We start from the raw sequence: 8,723 nt of genomic DNA, 5'->3' as shown, positions 1-8,723 counted from the left end.
TTGGGAATGAAAAGATCAGACCAGATATAAGTCGAGACAATCGTAAATGAGCGAAGTAATGGAAAAATTAAAGCATTATTACAATAACGACGTATAATATGTATTTATTTCTTTGTAAATATTTCGGGTCTTACATGTTTTCAGGATTTAAAAACTATTCCACGCGTTCCAAACTTACTGTTATAATCGTTATAACCTTAGGAGTAAAATTTAGGAGAAATTCCGTATAGGTCTATAATGATTATTCTAAATTAAAATGATTATAATTTGCTAGCGATTCTTGAAAAATCATTCTAAGAAACTCGCTTTTGAATGAAATTGCAGTAACACTAGGATATAATGGAATAGAATGTAAGCTTCTAATGTGTCCCCTAAGGGTTTATATTTTTCTTGCACCTTCTTCTCTATTCCTTAACATAGCCCCACACACTTACTTGGTGGTAGAAGGGGGACCTAAAGTTTAAGGTGGGTTCCGAACCAGCAAGAGCAACAGCTTTGAGTACTTAGAGAAAACCTTTTTCTCTAGAGGTACTGGTCATAAATGATTGAACTATTTACTTAAAGTTGGGTTTGAAATAAAGTTACAGGGTTTCGAAAAATGCTTGTAATTTCGAACATTTTGTTTCAGAATTTCTAAAGATTACAATGAGTTACGAAGTTATTCATAAGATTTTAGGTCTTTTATAGAAACTACAATTATTATAAAAATTTAACAAGATTTCAAAGGCCTTTCAAGATAAAAGCCTGTTTTAAGTTTTCACAGATTACAAAGAATTTAAAGAGATTTGAAATTTTAAAGGTATTTTAAAGCATTCTACAATATTCAATTTTAGAAATCTTTTGATATCTTTTTCACCATTCTATTTTAATTAAATGGAAAACCAAACATTGATCATCTTTTTATGTTTCTGAAGAACATTGGTTAATTCTCTTAAAAGCTTTCAAAATTTCCAAAAATGGTCCTTTCTTCGATCACCTGTTAAAATATTTTGAATTAGAAGCAGATCACCGATGAAAATGATTCACAATTTGTGGTTAGCCGAGGCTACAAATTAGGGAAAAAAAGGAATTATTTAGACAATTCATCGTTTCCCCATGCTTTACTGACACTGAAAATAATCTCTTCTCTAACAGTACACATTCAACACGCGTGTCGGCCTTCATTTCATACTTAATTTTATTTTAATTGAACAAGCCGCTTTTTAATACATTTTTTCATTTGGCTAAAACAAGACTTAAGAACATCAGTTTGTTTCAAATTGAAATCTTTGCAAATAGTACAATTCAAGCCAAATTTAAACTAAATTATATTTTTTAGTATTTAACTTTAAAAATGAATAACCTGAATCCCTTGAAAACTGTTTGGAATCTTCTAAAATACCCTGAAATATTCAAAGCCCCTAAAGTATTTTGGAATGTCTTAAAACTTTGTATTGCAGTCATATTACTTATTGGTCAAAGTTGAATTATTTTTTTGAATGTTAAACTATTTCGAAGAAAATTTGCTTGTTATTTAAAATTCATATTTTAGTGTTGAAAAGACAACTGGAATCTTTTTTAGATGTAAAGACAACTATTTGTTTGTAAAATTGTCTTTTTGATTTGAAAATTTATTTGTATTAGTCGACATTTCATCTTTCTGGGATAAAGATGCATTTATTTTGTCGAAAATTAACTCTTTTGCTGAAAAATGATATTTTATGTTTAAAAATTAAATTTTTGTATAGAAAATTCCTCTTCTGGTTTGAAGTTTCAACTATTTGATAAAGAAAATTCTGTTAGTTTCCCATATATTATTATTTCTAGAAACCATAAACTACTCACAGTAAGAAGGGGGTATGGGGGTTGAAAATATTTCGCTATGGTTCATGACAAAGGCTAGGGGTATCAATTCGAATTTTCTTCAATTCATTACAATTCTTCGAGTATCCTGATTTTCTTAGATTCTCTCTTAATTCACTACAATTTTACTGAAATCATTGGAATTCTTATCAATTTCATTAAACTCTTTTCCATTCTCCTTAACTCGGAATAACATCAACCACATTATTCCCTTTTCCTTTTTTTAAGCAACTTAGGCATCTTATGGTTACAACTTGAAATCATCATGATTGAAAAATAAAAATTACAACAAACGCCTGATTTTTCCTAGTTCTTTTTAAATTTTGAGCTTCTTCACATCTTTCATCCAGTAATATGAAAAATTTTATTTTAAGATCCAAAACAGTTAGACATTTAAAACAGATGAATCTTTAACTAAAATGCTAAATCTTTAACTAAATTTTCAAACATTTAGTTAAAAAATAAGTCTTAAACTAAAGAGGGGAATTTTAAACAACAAAAAAAGTTAATTTTCTATCAAATAGTTGAAATTTCTTTGTGAAAAAGTCACCAATTTGGTTAAACATTAATTTTTCAAATGAAAATTTTACGTTTTCATTTTCGGTATAAATTATATCCTTCTTCGGTTCAAATTTTATCTATTGCAGTTGAAGAAACATTTTCTTTTGTTAAAAACAATTATTCTAAGTGAAAATCAACTATTTTTTTAATTGAACTTTCTTACGGTAAAATTTACGTGTGTTCTTGATATTTCGTATGTTTCTTCTATTTAAAATGTAACTATTTTGATTGGGAAAAGTGCAACCTAAGTTAGAAGCCCTTTTTTGGTTCGGATTTGGTCAGTTTAATACTAAAATTGTTAAATTCATCTACTAGATTTAGTATAGTTTCAATACACATAGTCTACATTATGTTTTAAATCTTTTTTAATCGTTTCAAATATTAAATTGTTTTCGAAATTTTTAACATTTTTAACTATCTTTTAAAATTATTCGCTTTTTAAAAAAATGTAATAAAACTTTAAAACTTATGACCTTGAAATTTGCAAGATTTATTTTCCTAAACACCTTCTTTTTTAAAATCTTAGAAAATTTATATTAAAAAATATATCCTTTGAAGTAATTCAAATTATTTCTATAACTTTTTGCAAATCCTGCAAAATACAAAATTTGTGTGTTTGATCATTTTTATTAACCTAAAAAAAATAACATATACATTTTGAATTACATTTTTTTTCTTTCTTTGTACATATTTTTGAAATTGCCAAAAATAAGTGAGAATTGACAAAAGACTTAGTTTTACGACTATCTTTCCACAATCTACACAATGACAGAAAAATTACGGAATTACACCGATATTGCGATTTTCATAATGTATTTATAAACTTTCAACATAATTGCCGAACTTTAAAATTATTGTATAATTTAGGAGAAATAGATTTTTAATTTTGTTGACACGTTGAAAATATTACGCAAAAAAGATTCTAAGAAAAATGATTTCGATTAAATACAGCTGCACAAATAAAACCTCAGATAAATATGACGCAATTGTTTGATATTTACAGAATTCCTGAAAAAAATATTTTATTTCTTGCGTTATTTAAGTCTTGTAGAAAATTCCACGTCAGCCAATTATCATTCAAAAAATAAAAAAATAAACCTTGCAAATCTTTCGAATTATTTTTTCAGTTTAGAATATTAATGAATTTTTGTACAATTTCTTAACTATTTTCTTCCCTAGCAATAAAGAAGAAAAAGTAAATTTGTCTTTCTCAGACATTATAAAGTGTCTGTATATTATGAATTTTCGAAATCAGAAGACTTTTTTGCCCAAAAAATTAATTTTAAATTAAAAAAAGGTGGACTCTTAGTTCGAAAATAGAAACTTTTAGAAAGCTGTTGACTTCTTGTAAAAGAAAAGACGATCCTTTTATTTTTAAACCAAATAATAAATTTTTAAGCACAATAGATTAAACATCTCCTAAAAGCAGTTGCATTGTTAAGAAAATATTCATGATGACAAATATTTAATAAAGTAGTTTAATTCTTAATAAAATATTTGAAATTTTAAGAAAATAGCTTAAAATTTTCAAATAGTTGCTTTTCCAACTAGAATTGTGAGTCCTAAACGAAAAAAATCTATTTTATCAAAGAAGATCAACTATCAACTAAGCAGTTGAATTTTTAATAAAATAATATTTCGATAAATTGTCTACGAAATAGCTGTACTTTTAACCAGGAAGTATGAGCTTTCAACCAACAGATTAGATTTTTTACAAGAAGCTTGAATTTTCAACAAAAAAGTAGTGTCTTACAAAATTTTCGAACTGTGAGCCAAATTATTGAATGTTCAGGCTAAACATAAAAGTTTTTACAAAACAAAGGAAATTTAAATTTCAAACCCGATGTTTGAATTTTCAACTAAATAGGTGCAATGTATACGAATATAATAAAATTTTGATTTCAAAAAGATGATTTTTTAAGAAGATAGTTCAACTTTCAACTAGAAATGGAATACTTGACTTAGCAGTTGAAGCAATTGATTTTTAAACTCCAAAAAATAGAATAAAATTGATTTTTTAACAAATTTGTTAAACTTGCAACCAGATAGTAGAATATTCAACAAAAAAGATGTATTTTCATTCAATAAGTTGCCTATTTGACCACAAAGACGAATATTCGACAAATAAGTCGAATTCTTAAATTAAAAAATTAGAAAATTTCAACCAAAAAAGAATAATCAGATTTGCAGTTAAAAAAAATTGATTTGCAATTTAAAAAATTACTTTTAGCTTCAAAAATTAATTTTTCACTGAATGTAAAAATATGATTTTCAAGAAACGTCTCAAAATCTTCTAACAAATAGACTTTTAGAGTAAACATAATTAACTTTCCACGAAAAATATAAAATTTTTTTAATGGGTTCTATCAATTCTGTTCACATTGAAGCGAAAAACGAAAAGAAGGGAAAAAGGGAAAGATTCTTGAAATAAGGGTAAACACACTTTTCATTTGCATGGTTCATCTATATTTTCAGAATATGATATGATTGCTTTGTATAATTTGAATGTCATTTTTGTTTACTCTATAAAATGGCATCTAAAAATTTTATTTGAGATCAGAAAGAAACATCTTATCTAGAAATGTTGTAAGTTTTTATACTTACGTAATGATAGATCATAAAAAGATTAATTTTTAACCAAGAAATTCAACTTTCAACCAAGTAATTAAATTTCCAATAAAAAAATGTATTCTTAAAGAAGAATATAGTATTTTACCTTCTAACCAAAAAATATCCTCAACGTGAATAAAAAAAAAATTGAAACATAACCAAAAATACGTATTTTTCACAATATAGTTGAATCTTCAACCAAAACTGATTAATTGTGTGCGACTTTCAATTTGAAAGAAGTAAGCATTTTAATAGTCTCTCTTTTTTAGATCTTAAAACAAATTAGAACTTCACGTATAGTCTAGAAAATATGGAATATAATATAAAAGTTCCAAATGCAGATATTAAAAATAATTTTGTGTTTCGCTCATACATAACTCCAAGAAAAGCAGAATGGTCATATTAAAAAAATTTTGTTTTGTAATTGCGATGACTAAGAAAACTTTTTTTGGACTAGAAGAAAACCAGGAGATATCTAGATTGGTTTCTAGGTCATCCTGAAATGTACATACAATCGTGTGCTTAAACAAGAACTGGTTAATTTGTCGAATTTTTAAATAGCAAAATTTATAAACACCTAATTTGTCACCTTGCAAACTGCTACATGAAACAAGAAAATTGTAATTGATAGTGAAACTCTTCTATAGCGTCGATTTTGGGAATGACGCTGGATTGGGACTAACTCATTATACTCCGCTCCGCTTTTGGTTTTCACGCCTGAGTGATCGCCTGAGTGGCAATCGCAGGTCCCGCGCACCCCGCGCAGCTCCTGTTACACCAACTTGCGGCGCGGCCTGATTTCTCTGATGGACTATAGAAGGGAGGGCTATTGCATGCTCATTCTAGCACCTTTAATTATTCAAAATTTTGTCGGATTCAAAATAAATTTTAATTCACAGAACTATTTTTATTTTTCAAAAAAGAATTATTACTTGTGTTATAAGTAATTTTCAACAGATTTGACATACACAAGTACCTCTAGTAAACTTTTTCAATAATTATAATTTGTGTGTCATCATGAATCCGTTTAAAATTATTTAAAATCTGTTGATTATTTGGTAAAAAGTGAGACCTTTTTTTGTAAAATGTGTCCGAAAAATTGAAAAATATTTAAGAATTTCAGGGACATCTTTTTTAAAATGATGCAAAAAAGATGTTTTTATTGCTATCTTTCTGCAATATATAAACTAAAAATTCTGACACAAACTTAAAATTCGGACACAAACTTAAAACGATTGCTTTAACATTGTCTTATAGGAAAATTCAAAATTTTACAAAATAGTTGAATCTTTGACGAAATGATTCTATTGCCAACAAAACAGTTTAATATTTAATAATGCACTTGTCTCTTAGACGTTGAAAGATAATGCATTAAAAAGATAGTAATATTTTTGAAAAAAAAGTTAATTATCAATCAAACAGTTGCATTTACGTATAACACCAAAGGCGACTTCTGCAGAAATTAGTTGAATTTTCAACTGAAAAATATAAATTTTCAAACAAAAGTTTGTTTTCAGTTGAATATGTGAATGCTCAATGAAATAGTTTAACTATCTCACAATGTATTAAATTTTCAACAGAGAAATATTAATTTTTAACCAAAAAGAATGACCGTCGAATATCTAATAGAAAAGTAATGTTTAACTGAAATTTCGAATTGTCAAACAAATATTTTACTTTTCTCTCAAAATGTTAACTTTTCAATTTCAAACCCTGAGTACTAAGTTTCACCTAACTGGTTGATTTTTTTACAAACCAGATACAATTTTAAGCCTAAAAAGACGAATTTTCCAGAAAATAGACTTCACTCTCGCTATCAGTCCCCGCGTTTTCAGTCTTCATAGAAATGTTGGCTTCCGCAGTTTCTCAGGGGAGCAGGGCAAGGCCCCATTTTTGACATTAGCAATCGAAAAAGCTGAAAATTTTACGTTAAAAGTGTAGGCAGATCGTAGGAAAGGTGTGACTTTAGTGGACGTATTAAGGTCATTCAAACTTCAATATGGTCTGAACATTTTTTCGCAAGCTAGCTTATGACCCTGACCCTGACCATGACCGTCAAGGTCATATAAATCATTGATTATTTTAATGATGAAACGTAAATTTTGTTTATTACTGGACGTTATTATTGGTGCTTAATAAGATTCAATCCATACTTTAAATTGTCAAAATGAAAAATCTCATAGAAAGAGAAAGAATATAACTTCTCATGATGAGAGGCTGGGGTGCGGTAGCGCGACCTTCTAGGGCAGTAAGAGATCTGTTTATTCAAACATTTAGGGCTGGAATGGTTTGAGTTTCAGCCTTAACTGTTGAACGAACTATTAAAAGATTCAATGATTTCGTCACTGTTCTCATAATTTCATTCTCTGGGTTGCTCAAGAACTTGAAATAAGTAAACCGTCTGTTCATAATATACTGCACAAAGCAAACCTACAACCAATTAAAGTAATACTTATTCAAAAGTTAAATGAAGACGATTTCGTTCGTCGCGTTGAGTTATCTGAAAATATGATGATACGTATAATTAGAAACCGCAATGTCCCATCCAATATATTCTTTTCAGACAAAGGGACATTTCAACTTGATGGAACCTTAAAGAGGCATAATTGTAGAAATTGGGCAGATGCAAATCCTCATTGGATACGAAAAGAAAGATCACAATATTTTCAAAAACGCAACGTTTGGGCTGGCATATTCAATAATATAATAATAGGAACATTTTTCATCGATGGTAATTTGAATGCTTAAAATTATGAAGCCATGTTTAGAAATCAAATTGTCCCTGCAAGAAGAGAGATTGTTGGAGACAACTTTTATGATACATGGTTTCAGCAAGATGGTTTAGGTCATCATTACGTAGTAGATGTTCGCGCTTACTTAGATATTGTATTTGCTAATCGCTGGATAGGACTTAAAGGCACAATTGAATGGCCAGCTAGATCCCCTTATTTAACACATCTAGATTTCTTTTACTGGATAGAGTTCTTTTACTTAGGATAGAGTGTTCGAAACAAAACCTGAAAACTTAGCAGAAATGCAGCAAAAGATAATAGACGCATCACCTCTCATTCCAACTGAAATGATTGTTAATGCTGCAAATGCTTTCTATCACCGTTTAGCTTACTTTCAAGAATGAAACGGAGAACAGTTAGAGCACTTACGTTGAGAATATTGTACATCTCATTCACTATTACAGATCGTGAGAGGTAAGGGGGCTCACGATAAACAAGTACCCCATCGTGAGAGGCAAGGGGACTGACGCTAATCAATCATCCCAAAGGAAACAGAATTTACTAAGTCCATGTCGTTATTCCTGGGTAACGCTAAAAGTAAGAATAGTATTCTAAGAGAAAACGACAGTGATGTAGTGGATGATTTACAAGCTACCTTGCGAAAAAACCAGGCCTGAAGTTTAAATGATCTTAAGATGACCTCTAGGGCACTCCTAACCTGGACACGAATAGTTTTTTAAACGTAAAAGTTTCCGCTATTTTGATTGCCGATGTCATAAAGGATAGTTTAAATTTAAAAAACCAAAGTAACATTGAGATGATCTTGATGGTCATGTTCAAGGTCACTCGGTAGTCAGTATGTACATTCTTCAAGTAAGCAATTAAGTAAGTGAGGTAAGAGGAGATTTTCGAGAAGCTAACTTGCGAAAAATATTCAGACCTTATTGAAATTGCAATGACCTTGATATGGTCATCAAA

The sequence above is a fragment of the Belonocnema kinseyi genome, chromosome 1 (assembly GCF_010883055.1).
Source record: "Belonocnema kinseyi isolate 2016_QV_RU_SX_M_011 chromosome 1, B_treatae_v1, whole genome shotgun sequence".
In the NCBI taxonomy this organism is placed as follows: Eukaryota; Metazoa; Arthropoda; class Insecta; order Hymenoptera; family Cynipidae; genus Belonocnema; species Belonocnema kinseyi.
The sequence above is the reverse complement of the archived record's forward strand: the minus strand, read 5'-3'. Positions refer to the sequence as shown.